Raw genomic sequence first — 15,153 nt, 5'->3', positions numbered from 1 at the left:
TGAAAACATACATCTACAGAAAGACATATGCAAAATTTTTATAGCTGCTTTCTTTTCAATAGCCCCCCCAAAATAAATGGCCATCAACAGGAGGGTAGATAAACAAGCTATGGTATAGCCATACAGGGGAATACTGTATACTTAGCAATAAAAAAGAACAAATTACTGATAGGTGCAAAAACATCACATTGAGTGACAGAAGTCATCCATACAAAAAATACGTATTGGAAGAATTCATTTGTTTGAAACTCTAGAACAAGCAGAGCTGCTCTGTGATGATAAAGCTATGGTGATAGATGTCAAAACATGGTTGCCACCAGGGTGGTAGGAACAAACCGGCTGGAAGGGGCAGAAGGGAAAGTTCTTGGGAGGCAGATATATTCTGGATCTTGATTGGGATGATGATTACACAGGTGTGCAATTGTCCAAACTTATTGAAATAAACATTTAAGAGCTGTGTGTTTTACCGTACTTAAATTATACTTCAATTTTTTTAATGCTCAGAAAAGGTAAAAGTAGAAATAGTAGACATTTGACATTTGTGAGTTTGCATTGTAAAGACTACGAAAATCCTTAAATTTGTTAATATTTCCATAGTACACAACTTCACCAATAAAATGCTCACCTTGCCACGAGAGGAAGGAGGTCAGGGGCGAGATGATGAAGCCACAATGAGGCCAGAGGCTGGTGGAGGCAGGAACCCATGTCTGGGGTCCACCCTGCAGTGTCCAAGATTCAAACTTGGGCCTCAGAAAAATTATAATTTGCTACACATTAGAACCTCTACTTTAGTTTACAAATGCTCAAAGAGGGGGGATTTTAAATTCAAAATGTAACTACTGTGCAAGATAGAATATTAAAAATACCAAAAGGAAGTCATAGAGAATGTTTTAAATGAGGCCTAAAATGACAGCTAAATCTCACCTCCTGGGTAGAAAAACCACATTAACTAAGACATTGACTCACCATATAGTCACCACTCCTCAGTCTGGCCCCATCCAGAAGTGATGGAGTTTAGCTTGGTTCTGTGATTTGAAATGAATAACCCTACTGGGCTAAATATATTGCTACATTAAGATACATATCTTAATAGCCTTAAAAAAATTCTATGCTACCTGGTGTAGTTCTGCTCAGGATACCTTGTAGGAATACCAATGATCAAGGTAAGAATTGCCTTATAAGAGCGTTTGCACATTGCTGAGGTCTGAATGTTGGTGTTGCCCCAGAATTCATATGTTGGAACTCAGTCCCCAGTGTGGTAGTATTACAAGGTGGGGGATTTTGGAGGTGATTTGATCTTGAGGGCTCTGCACTCATAAATGGGATTAGTGTCCTCATAAAAGACAACTGAGGGGGCCTCCTGCCCTTTCTGCCACAGGAGAACGCAGCAAGAAGGCACCACCTTTGAAGCAGAGAACGAGCCCTCACCAGACACCGAATCTGCTGTGCCTTGATCTTGGACTTCCCAGCCTCCAGCACTGTGAGCAATAAATTTCAGTTATTTATAAATTAGTCTCAGGTATTTTGTTATACCAGCCCAAACAGTCTAAGACACATGTATTAGGCCGTAAATAGTTGTCAGTTAATTTCAATGTGTTTACAACATGGGTCTTCACCTTTTCCCTGCCCTGACACACGTGAGGAGCGTGACGTGTCATTGCCCATCGGTGCTGGTGCCACCATGGGGAAGTAGTGTAAAAAGGAAGGGAATGGTGGGAAGAGGTTCCCGGGTTGGGGGCGGGGTGTGTGATACACAGCTTCCCTCCTCCACCATGAGAGTTACTGGTTCAATTAGGAATAAAACACCAATATGCCTATTATGGGCTTTTTTGCTCATGTCCAAGCCATCTTCGATTCTTCTCTTTCTTCTCAAGACCCTACGTGGTCTGGCCCCGTCCTCCCCTCCCCAGCCTCCCACTTCTCTTTCTTCCCTCGAGGCTCCAGCCACGCTGGCCTCCTTGCCATCCCTTGAACATGTCAGCTGCTCCTGCCGTAACACCTGTTCAGGGCTGTTCCACCTGCCCAAACACTCTTCCTTCACCTCTTCCAAGACCTCTTATAAAGGTCATCCTCTTAGCAGGGCCGACCTTGACCCCTGTTATTTAAAATCACAACCTGTCCTCCCACCAGGAGGCCTCTGCCCTCCCCCTTGTTCTGCATGTCCTTTCTCTCCAGCACCCTCCACCTCCGACATACTGTGACATTTGTTTACCTTATTGAGTTTATTGCCTTATTGTGTTATATGTATTATCTATTATCTTGTTATATTTCTTGTTTATTTCCTGCTCCCTCTACTACAGTGTAAGTGCCCCGTGGCAGAGGTCTCTGCTTATTTTATTCATTAACATCTCCTAAGCACCTAGGACCCTACCTGTCACATACTAGCTGTTCAATTAATATTTATCAAATGAATAAATGTATTTTTTCTATGCCTCTCTAGCTAACTTAAATAGTAAAAAATCTGTATATAACTGTTGACTTCCCCAAAACTTAACTACGAATAGCCTACTGTTGACCAGAGGCCTGATAATATGAACGCATATTTTGTATGTTATATGTGCTGTATACTATATTCTTACAATAAAAAAAGCTAGAGAGAAGAATATATTATTGAGAAAATTATGAGGAAGAGAAAATATATTTATTATTCCTTAAGTGGAGATAAACCATCATAAAGGTCTTCCTCATCGTCTTCACGTTGAGTAGCTAAGGAGGAGGAGGAAAGGTTGGTCTTGCTGACTCAGAGGTGGCAGAGGTGGAAGAAAATCTACGTATAAGTGAACCTGCACAGTTCCAACCCGTGTTGTTCAGGGCTTCACTGTAATGACTGTGACATTAGCACTGTAAACATTTCTCTCTTCATCTCTTCCTTCCACCTACTCAACTCTCTACTCAGGGGAGATTTATAAGCAATATTTTGAACACCAAAGTTTAGGTTAGCAAATTGTGTGGTCTGGAAAGGCTGCGATGGTGGACATAGGGGAAAATGACTTGGAAAGCAGCCCTTGACCCTACATTTTCCTATCCTATGAGATCTGTGAATAGCTGTGTCTACACAAGTCCGAGGTCCCCAGTTCCTATCCTGTGATCTTCTTCTCCCTCTACTTCCCAGATGTAGGGTTTACCTGGCCAGCAACATAAGGAGATAGATCAGAGAGCATTTGAGGAGATCTGTCCTTGAACTTGGACTCCAATTAATCTGAAGTGTCAAGTGGGATATTGTCACTGGCATTAGTTTGTCACTGGTGGTGGATAAACTGGTTCCTCTCATTTGATAGGGAATAGACTCAGACTCATTCAGGCCACTTTAAGTACTGGGGTTTTATGATGTACTTAAGAAGCCGCCCAGTAATGAAGTATACAGGGGTCTACTGCACTACTGGCCCCACATAAGATGGACTTGGGGGCTTGTTCAGACATAGCCTGGGCTCCTTGTCGTCTTGTTGCCCCGCTAGCGTCAGGTGTTCTTGGGTCTTCACTACGCCACTCCCATTGGCTGGCTCCCCTGTATTTGTCGGTTTCTGCCTCACTGCAGGTGTCTCCTTTTTTTCTCCTCTTGTACCATCCGACTGACTCCACCTCTGCCTTCAGGAGAAAGAACGTGACCATCCTTGCTCAGTGCTATGGTCTCTTTCTAGGGCTTTTATCCCTCGACCCCTTGCAGGTCATCAGTCAACCCACAATGAGGCTGCCCTTGTTTTGGGCAGGACCCCACCCAAGCCAACCTCTCCAAGGGTGAGAATTGTGATACAGGACATTGTGATGATGATTAACTTTATATGTCAACTCGACTGGTCCGCAGGGCACCCAGATATTTGGCCAAACATTATCCTGGATGTGAGGGTGTTTCTGGGGAAGATCAACATCTGAATTGGTGGACTGAGTAAAGCACACACCTGCCTGACTGCTGGAGTCGGAGCCTCTGTCTTCTCCAGCCTACAGACTCGGATGGAAACGTGGGCTCTCCTGGGGCCCCCAGCTTGCCAACTGCAGGTCTCGAGACCGTCCAGCCTCCATAATCACGAAAGCCGATTCCTTGCATTAAATCTCTCCCCCACCCCATGCTCTATAGTTAGATAGATAGATAAATTGATAGATCCTATTGATCTCTCCATATACGCACACGTTCAATTGGTTCTGATTCTCTGGGGAATTCTAACATGGACACGGCCTCCCCTGAGCAAGGCACCACAGCTTAGCCGTCTGGGGACAGGCCCGCCTCTGCCGGCTGTTTCCATTTCAGTGTCTCTCGCTGTCCTGCACTTGCTTGGAGCTGCCAGGAACTTGGTGCTCAGGGACAGGCCTCCACACGTTCAGTAGAGTTGGCTCGAGACTTTGATTCGCTTCTTCTCTATCCAAGAATAAAAATAGGGGCTGATCTAGTCAAGCGATCCTGGGAGATTAAGAGATTTCTAAGCCAAACAAGACCGAGATAAGCTGCCTACGTGTGAGCGAGAGCCAGGTCGGTGCCAGGCTGCCAGCCACGTCCGGGAAGGGCTCCCGCCGCCTGACGGGACTTGTCCTGGCGCCTCTCCCCTCGAGTCCTGTCACAGGCGTGCGAGTCTGGGCAAAGCCTCCCGCGCCACCAGCACCCTCGCACGGGGTTGCTGCCCGTGCTTTTCTGGCTTGGTGATTTTCAGTTAAAATTCAGCTGTTTGTACTTTTTTTAATGTCTACTCCCCTTGTCACAAATACCTTTAATAAGAAAATTCCTCCTCTCCGTTTGCTGAACTTTCATATCTTCCCTATCTCCTTAGGAGAACTGGATTCGATCATTTCTCGGCTTCGGTGTGGATTCTTGTCTGTCCAAGGCTCAGAGAGCGTGGCCCAGAAAGGAGCGAAGTGCTACATGTGGCAGGCCCTCCCTCCGCCGAGACAGCCAGGCGTGAGACCCTCTGGGAGCCCCCCACCTGCGGAGGTGATCCGTGTGTGCTGGGACGGGACTGCCCCAGCAGGTGGAGGTGTGAGTGGGAGACACCGTCCCCCGACACCGTCCCTTCTTTGCGCACCCCCTCTCAACTGAACGTCTGGAAGCATAGCCCCCTTGGCAGGGAGGAGGGGACTGGCCAAGAAGAGGCTGCGACACACGTTCCCAGGCTTCTCCACTTCCCCTCCTGGGGGGCACTGACAACAGTTGATTTCAGGAGTTGTTGACTTCACGAGGCAGAGCCTTCCCTCTAAGTCACGCTACTTTCCATTCCGCTGCGGTGGGATTGTCGTCGAACCCATTTTTCTGGATAGATGCTTTAGGAAGGTATCAGTCACCTGCAGGCAGGTTGCACGTCACCCCCCTGGCAGAACCCACACGCCATGTGTGCTGCTGGACACAGGCCCTGCTCTGGGCTGTGGAGCAGATGCCTGGACACCGGTGTGAGACACCCTCGCCAAAGCCTGGTGCACTCCAGGGCCTCTGTTCTAGGAGACAGGGAGGGATGTGCCCACTTTCTAGAGGAACCAGAGCCACCACAGGAGACTCAGGATGTCTGATTCTGTTGTCTCTGCTCCTCTGGTGAGTGTCTGCACTTCCCCCCATACCCCGTCTTCTCCCCGTGGCGTGCTCCCTTTTGTTCCCCACCCCAGCGTCTAAGCAGATGCCACGTTAGATTCCCAGGGCTGCTGTGACACTGGGTGGCTTAAAACAACAGCGTTTATTCTACCTGTTCTGGACACCAAAATTCAAAATCCAGGTGTCAGCGGGGCTGGTTCCAGGGGCTCAGAGAGAAAACCCTGTCCCAGCCTCCCTCCTGGCTTGTGGTGGCTGCCGGCAATTCTTGGTGTTCCCTGCTGTGGTGGCTGCTTACCTCCACTCTCTGGCTCCATTGTCACACAGTCGTCTTCCCTTTGTGTGTCTGCATGATCACATGGCATTCATCTCTCCACGTGTCCCTGTCTCTGTGTCTCTTCTCCTCTTCCTAAAAGGACACCAGTCATATTGGATTAGGACTCACCCTAATGACCTCATCTTGGCTTGATGACATCTGCAAAGACCCTATTTCCAAATAAGGTCACATTCACAGGTGCCAGGGGTTAGGGCTTCAGCTGTCTTTTGGAGGGGACTATTGAACCCACAACAGTGGCCGAGTCCCGAGAGCTCTCACACTGTGCAGGGCCTTGGGTCCCCTCTCCTGTCACCCCTCCAGTCTTGCTGTCCAGCCCTGGTTCCCTCAGACACTTGCTCCCTCCCGAACTGCCTGGCAAGGGACATCTTCCGTGTCTTCTCTGAGCCTCCCAGGGCATCCTCTGCCCTCTGATGGCTTTTGTTTGTGCCACATGTGCCCCCTGCCATGTCTGTAGACTCCAGGGGACCAGGAACCTCATCTAAACACCTCTGTGTCCTCTACACAATCCCAGAAGGGAAACTATAAATGTGATGGGTAATTTTATGTGTCAGTTTGACCAGTCCATGGGGAGTCCAGATGTTTGATTAAACATTCTTTCTGGGTGTGTCTGTGCAGGTGTTTCTGGTACGATTAGCATTTGAACGGGTGGGCTGTAAGGTAGACGACCCTCCCCAGTGTGGGTGGGCTTCATCCAACCCACTGAGGGCCCAGATAGAACAAAAAATGGAGGAGGAGAGAATTCTTTCTCTCTGCCTCACTGCTTGAGCTGGGACGTTGGTCTTCCCTGTCCTCAGACCGGGAGTTACATCACTGGCTTCTCAGTTTCAGTCCTTTGGACTTGGCCTAGGACTCGACCCGTCAGTTCTCCTGGTTCTCAGCCCTTCAGGCTCAGACTCAGTCACACCAGCTTCCTGGGTCTCCAGCCTACAGACAGCAGGTTATAGAGTGTCTCGGCCTCCAAATCATGTGATTTCTCGTTCATTCTCTCCTTCTCTCTCTCTAGGTAGGTGGATGGATGGATGGATCGATCGATAGATAGATAGATATCCCTTCACACTAGGTGGCAGCTAAGGGAAGGCCTTCTAGAGGAGGGTCGTGTCAAGGGCAGCCCTAGCCCCAGAGCCTGTCCCCTGCAGGGAGTGACATGCCCACACCCCCCAGAAAGCGCGCCTCTGCACTTCTCAACCAACCACATGGGAGGATGAGAAGACAAATCACCAAGCTATTTGTGCCTTTTCCCAGGTTTTGAAGAACCAACTATAGACTTTATTGTTTTGCTTTAGAAAGATGCCAGATTGAGAACCAGATGTAGTCCCATCTCTGCCCCTCATTAGCCATGTGACCTCTGGCCCCCTCTCTGAGCTTCAGCGTCCTCACCTTCAACACGCAGTTAACACCTGTCGTCCCCGCTCACGGGATGCCGCGGAGATGCTACACGTGAAGACACTGTGATACTGAGTAGAGTGGAACTTACTTTATTGCTGTTACTCTCTGTTACCCCAAATGGACAGGAAAATGATCTTTACCTTAGGGAAATGGTTTCGAATAAAAAGTCGCTGTGCTTTAAGGGTTGTAGCGAAATGGAAATGGAGGTTTGGGTAACACCCGTCAGAAGAGAGCCGGTGGCCTTTTTATTAGTCCACAGAAAACTGAGGGTTCAGGGGACGATGCCTCGGGAGCTCCCAGCCCCGCACACAGTGGCGGCTACGCGCAAGCCCGCCCCAGACGCTCGCTCGCGGCACTGCACGGATTCGCCACGCAGCGTGCCGCGTACGCCGCACCGAGCGGTGCGCTGGGAACCACGCACCTGCCACTCGGCTGAGAGGTCTGTGTCCCTTATCACACAAAACCCTCCAGCAGCCCTGAGAGGTCCCAGGTACATAAGGCACGAGAAGACTGCATCTCGGCAGGGGAAGGCCTGTCCCACAGCCCTGCTGCGAGGAAGACGAAGGACTGGCCCCCGGGTCCCCATGCCTAGCGCTGGGCTGTCGCATACGCCCTCACTGCACGGGCAGGGAACCAGGCCCCGGGGGGAGAAATGGCTTGCCCGTGTCACTCTGACAGTCAGCAGCCTGAGACCAGTCCCCATTCCCAGATCAAGATCCTCTGGCTACTCGGGCCTCCTCCGGAAGAAATTCTGCTCACACGGCCCCTTCCAACGCGCAGCCTGCAGCGCGCTCGCGGGGACTCTCACACGGCCACCGGGGTCACCCGGGGCTCTCTGCGTCAGGTGATTTACCTGACAGCCAGCTAATCTCTCCTTTCCTGGACTCTCCCCTTCCCGGCCCACGTGCCGCCCCAGTGACACGCTCAGTGCTGTAAATGAGGGTGTCATGGTGTGTTCTCAGGTCTTACTGGAAATGCAGCTGTTAAAAAATAATTTAGTAAACAGCCGGCCCAGTCTGTGCACGTCAGCAGCGCCCATCGGGGCTCTGACGTCAGCAAAGGCGGGGCCGAGGCCCTGAGCCAGAGGCCTCTCCAGCTGCCATCCTGTCCTTGGCACCTGCCTGTGCCTGGGGCTGAGGACAGCCAGGCACCCCACAGCCCTGGCCCTCTCCTGCTGGCTGCCGAAGCTTCCAGAGTTTCCTTGAGAAAACAGTCCCGCACTCAAAACTGAAAGGGTGGCGTTGTTCTCCCAGGCGACCACGTTCCTTTCTGGGCTGCGCAGGAAAAGGGGACCAGAATACGGATAAAGGTACAGATAACTGAGACCCTAAACCGAAACTGCATGGATGGGACTCCCCAGTAACGGGTCTCCCATCTACGCTGGTCCCAGTTGAGGGTCTCCTTGTCAACGCGGGACAAATAAGAATGGTTTGCTTGTAAAACCACAGTTCAGCCGCAGTCCATGGGAGGGCTAAAGAAATCTTTGGAAGGAAGAATTGAAAACTCCACACTGGAAATGTGAGAATGGAAGCTCGAATTGGCTTCTTTAAAATATCAGTGAGAGAGAAAACTTGCTACTTAAGCACTAAGGCTATTACAGTGTTCTAGCGAATGTCGAAAGGAGGCTTTTTCCTTTTGTCTGAAAGCTCACCGTCCCTGAGCCCTGCAGAGCAACGCCACGGGGAACGGACCATAAATAGGAGACAAAAGTGAATGTCAGCGTAAGTTCTGGATCAACCACTGACAATAACAGTGGTCACAGCAATTACTGCTGACTTGGCCATAACCCACTCAGAAGACGGCAGGGACTTTGTCTCGTCCCCGCAGTGTCTCCAGCCTACAACAGTCGTTGGCACAGAGCTGCTCAATCTCTGTTTTGGACAGATCAGTGCATGTGTGAATTCCCTGTGCCAGACACCATATTTCACGCTGTCCGTGTGTCACGATTCACAGTCTTTTCCACCCCATGAAGAAGGTGTGATTCCCATTTTACAGATGAGGAAGGAAAGGCTTGGGGAGGTTGAGGAAGTCGTCCGGGGTTTGCAGCCGCGCAGCGTGAGAGCCTGGCTGGGAAGCGCGGCCACGGTGCTTCCAGAGCTCATGCAATTGACAGGGACACCGGCCTCCTCTCTCCAAGTGCTGCCATCTCTAGCTGAGGTCTCTGGGCAGGTCCATGGGTCCCCAAGCTCTCCTTTGAATTGTGAAGGGGACCCCAGAAATTTCATGCAAAATGGTGTGTGTGTGTGTGCCCCTGGGTGCCGTGCTGGAATGAAAGCCTTTGGGCTTCAGATCTTCAGAGAAATCCAGGATCAAAAACCGTTTAGGAATCACTATTCTAGACTCTACAGAAGTACCTAGCAGGAGGGTGACCAGCTGCCCTTTGCCCCGGTCAGTCTTGGTTTAACACTGAAAATCCCACGTCCTGGGAACCCCGTTGGTAAGAGGCCTGCGGAGAAGGACGGATTGAGTCCGGGTTCCTGGCGCTTCTCTGTCAACCAGAGAGAACAGGCTGAGAGGAGCAGGGAGGTGGGAAGCAGGGACAGGTACAGGGCTCCAAACCAGGGGAGGGAAAGGCCTGGGAGGAAGCCCTGGGAGGCGGGCAAAGCGGGAGCACGAGGTGTTTGGGGCAGAGAGGTTTCCGAGGAGTGAAAGGGTGGCCGGAAGCTCCTCCTCCCCAAATTCTACAGCTGATGTCTGTTTACAAGAGCACTGGGTCATGTGGGTGAGGACAGTGGACATTGTGTCGGCATCGTGCACATTTTGTGAGCGATCCTCCCCTCCCAATCCACTGGGTGGTCCGGGGGGGGTCCCCAGGAACCCCAAGAACCCGCCCCCTGCAGACCAGCAGCTCTAGACGGATCAGACTCTGAGGCCCCAGTGCGTCTCTGGCAGGAGCGTCCCTGGAGGCACTCAAAGCCAATACTCGGTGAGGAACGTGAGCTGTGCGTTCCCAGGGAAATGTCCGGGCGTGCTCCAGGCCCTAGTTCCCCATGACAGATGAGGGGCCAGGGGAGGGGTCTGGGATCCCCCAGCCCTCTGCTGCAGCCCCAGGGAGGCCTGCACCTGGCAACGGGAGGTCATCAGCCTGCTTCGCCAAGGAAAGCAAGAGCAGGCTGGCCTGATAAACTTCCTTCCCTGGCTTGACGGTGGCAGGACCACCCGGGAGAGCGTCGGCTTTCCCTGACCTGAGCACTGCAGGCAGCCCTGCAGCTGGCGCAGCCGTGAGTCAGTTTGGGGGATCACAAGGGGTTTGCTGGATGATGCCTCTGCGCCTGTCTTTTGTTTCCTAAGTTCAGGGTGCCCTTGTCCCCAAAGCCCTTTGGAATGTGTGGTTCTGAGCTCCAGGTGGCTGAGTTCTAGCACCCGCAGGTACCTTTTGCCCTAAGGACCAGGCAGCCCCAGAAATGACAGTAGGGAGTCCTATGTGTGAGTCCTGCCAGGCACAGTGTTCCCAAAGCAAGCCTTCATTCCCCAAGGTAGTGGCACTTGTCACTCAGGCCCACCTGGTCCCTGTCTTCTATTTGCATGGAGCACGGCCAGGAGGAGCATGTATGCAAACAATGAACAGAGTGTCACCTCACCTGGGCCATCTGTGTCAGAGGGCAGTCCCTTTTGAACATCCGTCTCTGCAGAGCCTGACCCGGCCTCGGCATGCCCTGTCTGGCTGCCCGTGGGTGGAATCCATCAGGGTGTGTAAGAAGTAACCACTGACATGGAGAATGGCACAGGCGTCTGGCCCACAGGCCACAAACTTTGCCTGCGGAAGGAAGCCTAAGGGTGCTTTGGTGGAGAAATGGCCAACCGTGCTAAATTAGGTGGTTTTTAGACCTGTGACCAAAAAACAGCTGTAGGGTTCCCTTCCCTGCTGTCAAAATTCTTAGGGTGCAAAAGACAGCCCCGCCCACACGTCCTAGGCAGAGCCCAGCCCTGTGGGTGACTGGTCACCAGGGCACAGGCTGGGATTCCGGGAAGAAGCCAGCTTTCAAAGTGACTGCACACTGCTGTGAATCATCCTGATTCAAATGAGGTGCATTTGGAGACAGCCTATTGCCTCAGATTAAGGCACAGTTGCCTCAGAAAGGCATTTACCTCTGGGAGTTTCAGGTAGTGCAGAGAACAGCACATTTGCATGTAGAATCTAAACTCACAGCCTGGCCGCCTTTCTGTGGCTGGCAGGACCCAGTGAAAGCCGACTCCAGGGCCTGCGATTCCTCCGTGCTTGGTCCTGCCCCGCCCCATCGAAGCACAACTCATTTCATTTCCCAGCCGTGCCCCTCAGGAGTGGTGCCCACCTCTTCACCAGGGGTTCTTGCCATTTCCTGGGACAGTCTTTTTGCCACAAAGTGCTTTCTTGTTCTGGGTAACAATTGACCATCTCAGATTCCAGCTACCCTCCAGGTCTCCGTGGTTGAAGTCAACTCCCGTTCTCGGGGATGTTTCTCCGTGTGTGTGAACAGCTCTCTCTGGCTGGTCCTCTACAGACCTAAACTCTGAGCTCTTCCTTCTAACCAAATCCTGGTTTGGAGGGCTTCACTGTCTAGTCCATCCTGCTTCAGGCTTGTTCTGTTGGTGGCTTCCTCTCAGAGTATGGACCTCACCAATATCACCTCCCTTGTTTCAGCCACTATACCCCTATTAATATAATCTAAAATCACATTGGCTGTTTTGGCATCCACAACGGCGACTCATAATGAGTCATTTAGAGTCAACAAAAACCTTTTTATAAATGGCACTGTCTGGTCACATCTCCCCCCACAGACCCTTCCCCCTTCCCCCCACCCCCACCCACAGCCAGTAGCTGTTCTGTTAGGTTTTAGAGCAAAATGCCAGACTTTATATTTGTCCCTGTTATATTTCTTCTTTTTAATTTGGCCTGTCATTCCTCCCCTGCCATCCAGCGTTGATTTTTGTGGCTTGGAAGCCTGGTGCAAGCACCTTCTGTAAACGGATCCAGATTGCTTAGAGAGCAGTTTCAGTGATGGGGACGCCTAACGATGCTAGCCGACCGCTTGCTTTCCTCTGCCTTTTCCAGAAAGGTAATATGAGGCTGCGTGTTAATTGCTTTGCTGAAATATCCTAAAGTGTTAAGACAGGTCGAGATGTTAGGGACCATCTGGTTCAAACCCTTCATTTTACAGATGAAGAAACTGAGGCCAGGTGAGGTTAAGGGGTTGCCTGGTCTGTGGTGGAACCAAACATCATGACTCAGATACTCCCACACTCAGGTACCCTTCGGTTATTTGCCCAGCACATTGCATCAGGTCTACTAGAAGATTCTGAAACAGTGGACCACAGAGCCCTGGCCCTTGGGGAGGAAAGGCTGGGCAGGTCCCAAAAATCAAGGATAGCAGTTCACCAACAGATGACGAGAAACAAAATGCCATCTGGCCGTGGGACGGAATATTATCCAGCCATGAGAAGGAATGGAGGACTGGCGCACACCGCAGCGTGGACAAACCTCGGAAAAAGTGTGGTAAGTGAGGAAGCCAATCGCAAAGACCACACGGTGTGCGATTCCAGTTACCTGTAAGGTGCAGAACAGGCGGCCCTTAGAGACAGAAAGCACGTGCGTGGTTACCAGAGGCTGGGTGGACAGGGGCAGATGGCGGTGACTGCTGATGGGTACAGGGTTTCTCTTTGGTGTGTTGGAAATGACATGTTCTGCAATTAGACTGTGGTGATGGCTGCCCAACCCCGTGAATGTACTCAAAACCACTGAATTGTACCTCTTAAAATGGTTGAAATGGTGAATTTTATGGTATGTGAATTACACCCTTAATTTTTTAAGAAAAGCCTCAGCCTATCTTTCCACTGACTCGTGTCAAGAGCAAACCCTTTCCTCTGCCCCCGACCAAGGAGCTTTGCAGAGGATGGGGATGGCCTGCAGGGGCCACTGTCTGGGACAGATGGATTTATTTTCCACATAAAGGGCCTTTCTGCAATGTCCTTCCTGGTGCAGCCTGTGTCCCCTGGGCTGCTGTCCTGGGCACCCCACCCTGCCTGGTCTGCTCTCCCCTCCCCCACTCCTCCCCTGGGGTTTCAATGGGAAATGCCTTTTGTGTCTGCACCCCAGAGAACTGGGTCTCCTTTGGCTGCTCTGCCCTGGAAGAAAGTAGGGGACACTTGCTTGTCACTCTTCAACCAGCTCCGTGCTTGTGTGAAGGGCAACAAGGTTCAGTCATCTCCTGCCCTGTGCCCTCGGATTCCCTAACCCGCAGAGCAGCCCAGCCTTCCCCTTGCCCAGGCTCCATTCGGAGGAATTCAGGTGTGGCACCTGTGGCATCAGGATGAGTGACGGCACCCAGCAGGAGTCACCGGGGGGACCCACCAGCTCTCAGGGCGCAGGGTGAGGAAAAGGAGCCAGAAACTGGACAGCAAGTTTGCAGAAATCACAACCAAGAGGAAGAGAAGCAATTGGGACTGCTGCGGAAAAAAAAAAAAAGAATTTTAAATCCTTCTGTCAGTTGGAAGTGAATCCTTTCATGTTGGCTTGACTGATGCCCTCGTGGGCGGCACAGCCTCTGGCAGCCACCCCGAGCGCGCGGGGGCGGAGAGCGCGGAACGAAAGGTCACCCCACTCTGCCCTCCCGCCCGGGCGGGCCTGCAACTGCAGCCAGGTACACCCGCTGCCTGGGCGGGCGCCCACACACCACACACAATCACACACCACACACACTCACACCACATACCACACACACCACACACACCACACACACACACACCATACACCACACACACCACACTCACACCACACATACACCACACTCACACCACACACCACATAGTTACACCACACACCGCACACACACACACCACACACACACCACACACCACACACACACCACACCACACATACCACACACATTCACACCGCACACACCACACACACCACACCACACACCACACCAACACACCACACACACACCACACACCACACACACACCACACCACACATACCACATACATTCACACCACACACACCACACCACACACGACACCAACACACGACACACACACCACACCACACACACCACACACACCACACACACACCACACCACACACACCACACACACCACACCACACACACCACACACACTCACACCACACCACACACCGCATACACACACCACACACACTCACACACCACACACACTCACACCACACACCACATAGTTACACCACACACCGCACACACACACCACACACACACACCACACACACACCACACACCACACAAACACCACACCACACACACCACACACACACACCACACCACACACACCACACACACCACACACCACACACACACCACACCACACATACCACATACATTCACACCACACACACCATACACACCACACCACACACCACACCAACACACCACACACACACCACACCACACACACCACACACACCACACACACACCACACCACACACACCACACACACCACACCACACACACCACACCACACACACTCACACCACACCACACACCGCATACACACACCACACACACTCACACACCACACACACTCACACCACACACCACATAGTTACACCACACACCGCACACACACACCACACACACACACCACACACACACCACACACCACACAAACACCACACCACACCACACACACCACACACACCACACACCACACACACTCACACCACACCACACACCGCATACACACACCACACACACTCACACACCACACACACTCACACCACACCACACACACCACACACACCACACCACACACACCACACACACCACACACACTCACACCACATACCACACACACCACACCACACACACCACACACACCACACACACTCACACCACACCACACACCACACACCACACACACACCACACACACTCACACCACACACACCACACATACCACACACATTCACACCACA

The sequence above is a fragment of the Eulemur rufifrons genome, chromosome 7 (assembly GCF_041146395.1).
Source record: "Eulemur rufifrons isolate Redbay chromosome 7, OSU_ERuf_1, whole genome shotgun sequence".
NCBI lineage: Eukaryota > Metazoa > Chordata > Mammalia > Primates > Lemuridae > Eulemur > Eulemur rufifrons.
The sequence above is the reverse complement of the archived record's forward strand: the minus strand, read 5'-3'. Positions refer to the sequence as shown.